General features: G+C 41.1%; 1 protein-coding gene across 7 annotated transcripts in view; it reads right to left on the bottom strand.

The window, feature by feature from the left end:
• LOC102201180 (catenin delta-1) overlaps positions 1 to 4,033 on the bottom strand; it is a 17,642-nt gene that overhangs the window by 11,299 nt on the left and 2,310 nt on the right. For 5 of the 7 annotated variants that reach the window (XM_005723170.1, XM_005723174.1, XM_005723173.1 and 2 more), the window contains exon 2: positions 599 to 724. The exons of the other annotated variants lie outside the window; for them this stretch is intronic. The gene's annotated coding sequence lies outside the window, so the exon portion shown is untranslated. The remainder of the gene's footprint in view (positions 1 to 598; positions 725 to 4,033) is intronic. 7 annotated transcript variants of the gene reach the window in all.

The following is a 4,033-nucleotide window of genomic DNA, read 5'->3' as shown; positions in this document are numbered from 1 at the left end:
AAAAAAAAAAAAAAAAAAAAAAAAAAAAAAAACGTGAAATCCCAACTTCACTGGTAAACTGCAGCAGAGAGGAAGTGGTAGCAGAGGTTTATAGCACTTAACCATAAAAGTTTGTTAAATCATAAAATGTGGATATGTAGTATTTTATCACAACATTACATCAATGACTGCATGCAGTTTAAATACACCATCATTAAATAAACAAAGATATCCTCTAAATTTTGACACTGTCCGATACCACACAAGAAATAAGACGCCAAGAAAAGTTTTTAAAACATGTATTGGTATCTTTGTATCACAAGACATTTCATGGATAAAGTTTCAGATAAGAGCAGAGAAAAGCTAAATGCTGTCCTTGGATAAGTCACTCCCTCCACATTCAAGTAGAATAATTTCTGGTGATAAATAGAAAATCCTTTATATAAACAACCTTTACCCTTAGAGAATGAAGCTTTTTTTTTACCAAAACAGGAAGCTTAACACCACAACTTACAACCTTTAACCCCAAAGAGAGCTGCACACTTCTCCTTATGGGTTGACCACTAAAAATGCACCATCTGCCTTTAAACTGGGTTTACAGAAAATCCAAAATACACACCTTAACCTGTGGGCAGGGTTTTGGTAGAAGAGGTGAGAGATCACACCAAGGCCAGAAGTGGCGCTTTAGTTGTTCATGTGTGGAAAGTGACCCAACCACCGAGCCCCAGAAGCAGGTAGAAATGGACTGCAGAGAAAGAAAGGAGAGGTGGAGGAAAGAGGGCGAGAAGTGTTTTAGAGAAGACGCATCGGCTTGAAAAATCAGCAACACAGTGAGAATACCGTACAAGTGTGTCAACGGGGGTTGTTTGCTCGCTCTGTGGGGAGGAAGGCGCAGCAGGGAGACAGATATACAGTAGTTTCAGCCTTTGGACACACCCTGTATTTACTCAACATTTGGCCAGAATATGGAGGCTAGCTGGGGAAGTTGAACAACCTGCAGCTATTTCTAGGTTGGATAACATCGATTTTCAGCATAAAGAGCTTAAGCAAAAGCAGGTTTTAGAGATTCTAACATATGTTCTTCTTACTACCTCTTCTTTTTGCCCTTTTTTTTTTTAATCCAAGCTTTTCTCTCTAATCAGTTTTCACCCTACCTGTAGCTCCGAGCATTAATTCCCAAATCTCCTAACTGCCTTATATCCCCTCCCTCTATATCCTTTGTTATTGTACCTTAAAAAGAGACATTGTTATACCAGAGGCAAGCAACTGGATAGTGGAGACTCAGATCCTCTTATCTGGTGATACACCCTGTTCTGCAGCGGCCCAGCTCTTCATGAGGTGAATAAACCCGCTATTGCTACACACCTGCATGACCGGTTGGACGAGGTGGGGGGGTGACTAAATTTCAGTCACACTGTCTGGCGCACATGCACCAACGCAGCTGAAAGTTTGAACAAGAAACAGGGCCCTGCATTTACACTTCAGATAACAGGTGTAGAGCAAAGCACAAAGCAAGCATTGGGGCTCAAGATGTGATGATGAATGACTCGTCGTTTGACTTTCATGACCCAGCATGAGTTTATACAGAAAATAATTAAAAACAAAACTATTACCACACAGTAAGATCATTTTCTCAGTTTCATTTTACCTAGTAAACTGACAGCTGCAGTGCCTGTCTGTTCCTGTATGAATTTCAAAATAATGACTAACAAAGCACACGACATTTAAAAAAAACAAAAAAAAAAAAAAACATAAAATAAAATCCCAGAATGGGGTGTGTTCGGTATGGGAAAAGAGGGAGGGAAAGTGGGATGACCTGATGAGGAAACCAGGCGTGGCTTAAGTGTTTCCTAAGACAAAGGAATCCACGAGAACCAAAACCAGCATTTGCATGTGGGATAAGGCTGGCTGCCAGGAAGCGATATGATGTCACCTCATTGACTCACAGAGAGTCATAACCTCCTACCTGAGCAAATCACAAACTGCTGTCGTGTCACCCACATGCCTTTATATGGTCACAGCCCAGACAGGGTTGATTTCATCCTTTAGAGATTGAGATGAACAGACTTTTAAGAGCTGGAAACAAATAAAACAGATGGACTTGTAGGAAAGATGAGGGAATGAGAGGGTGAAGCTTGGGGGGGGTTGGGGGCGATAAGGAAAGGAGTGCTGAATCAAAGATAAAAGCTAATCTTGCATTCCTAGCATTGTCTCCTGCCAATTCAGCACAGCAGCCCACCCACTCATCCAGTGTGGAACAGGTTAAGGAGGACACTAGCTAATAATCACTCAGAGATCAGAGTTTACTGTGCTTTTGTGGCACTTCAAGGCAGGTTTACTGGTCACTGTGACCCAAACACAGCAAAATAAACTAATCAAGTCTCTAAAGCTGCTCTGTTTACATAGCTTTGTGATAAACTCGCATAGTCTCAATTCTTGGCTTGTTAAAATCATTAATATTATCATTACCTGTCTGTAGGCCATCTTATTGAACTAATGAGCACTAATGCCATTTGCACAAGATGAATTATAAACCATGATGGATATTTCTTGGCAGGCGAGAGTGTGTGTGTGTGTGTGTATATATATATATATATACACACTGTGTGTGAGCAAGTGTGTTATTGTGGTTTAACCACAGCCAGGAGGGAATTTGCAGCTGTCAGCCTGGGAGGCTGGAGGAACAATGAGAAGTTTGTGCAACTGAGAGCACAGGCGCAAGTGTGAAAAGGGTTTGGGAGCAAGAAAAAGATCATAGGACACATTTGACTGTGCACGCATCTGTGTTTATAATGTCACTCTTTACATGCGCATGGCTTCTGTCCTCCATCCGACTCTCTCTCTCACAGCTGTTAGTTTTGGCCTTGAAAGTCAGCGCAGAGTTTTGCTGAACAATGAAAACAATCAATGTCGTCCCACTGCCGCTCCCCTTTCCCCTCATAGCCACTTCCTGAGAAACAGGATGTTATGAATTCGACATCAGAGCTGAGGAGAGGTCCGCAATGGCGTCTTTGGCTCACTATAAATCCTCTACCCCAATAGAACCAGTTGTACACAAACCTTGAAAACCTACCTAAGGTACACTTTCATGAACCACCAGCTGATGGTTGTCTTCTTCCATCAACGGAGTGTTTTGCTGCGGCGAAAATCCCCCATGGTCAATATGTTGATCACACGACCACAAGGCACTTCCCACCCTGCCAATATTGTTCTCCATTTACTGGTTTCTGTTCTGCTTTTGTGAACTTTGGGAACCAATTTTTTATGAACCTGCATAGCCAAGTCATCGCAATTTATTTTAAAATAAGAAGTTACTAGAGCATTTTTTTTTTTTTTTAAATAGAAATCTGGGATAACATCAGAAAAACTCTGACACACTGACATTATCATGAGTTCCCTTTTCTAATGCTAAATGTGAGAAAGAAAGTGAGAAACTCAGCATCACGGCTGCTCCAGCTACTGGAAATGATCTTATGAGTTAGCTGTCATTAGGTGTAAGGCCAGATCGTGCACAGGGCAGCAAACACGTGGCGTGTCCGCACGTCGTAAACTTTGGACGGTTACATGCTCTGTTCTCACATGAGGTGCATCAAATATTACTTTCACTCGAATCTCCTAGAGATTACAAGTACAAAGTCATTCACTTTAATCACAGTTATGCTTTTAAATAATACTAAAACAAGAAAATTATTGTTTTGCTTTTTAGCGCATTTTCCTTTATTTGGTCCCAAAAGTACCCCTGCAACTACCTGAAAACTCAAAGTTTCTGCTTTTTAAAAGTTTAATAAATCCACTAACCAAAATCTGAGTAAGCAGACGTTGTAACTTTATAACTTTATAACTGAGCACTTCAGACTGGTTAAAAGACTAGTTCATGTCTGATGCAACCAACCGTATTTTCACGACCATAAGGCGCACTGTGCTAAAAGGCGCAGTCTCAGTTATGTGTGCCATTACTGTATTTAACACACACATAAGGCGCACTGGACCATAGGGCGCATACAAGTACCGTATGCGTATTTAAAAATAAAGCGGGAGCAAACCTGAATTCGGT

The sequence above is a fragment of the Pundamilia nyererei genome, unplaced genomic scaffold (genome assembly GCF_000239375.1).
Source record: "Pundamilia nyererei isolate P.nyererei 1_Seehausen unplaced genomic scaffold, PunNye1.0 scaffold00008, whole genome shotgun sequence".
Taxonomy (NCBI): domain Eukaryota; kingdom Metazoa; phylum Chordata; class Actinopteri; order Cichliformes; family Cichlidae; genus Pundamilia; species Pundamilia nyererei.
The sequence above is the reverse complement of the archived record's forward strand: the minus strand, read 5'-3'. Positions and strand labels throughout refer to the sequence as shown.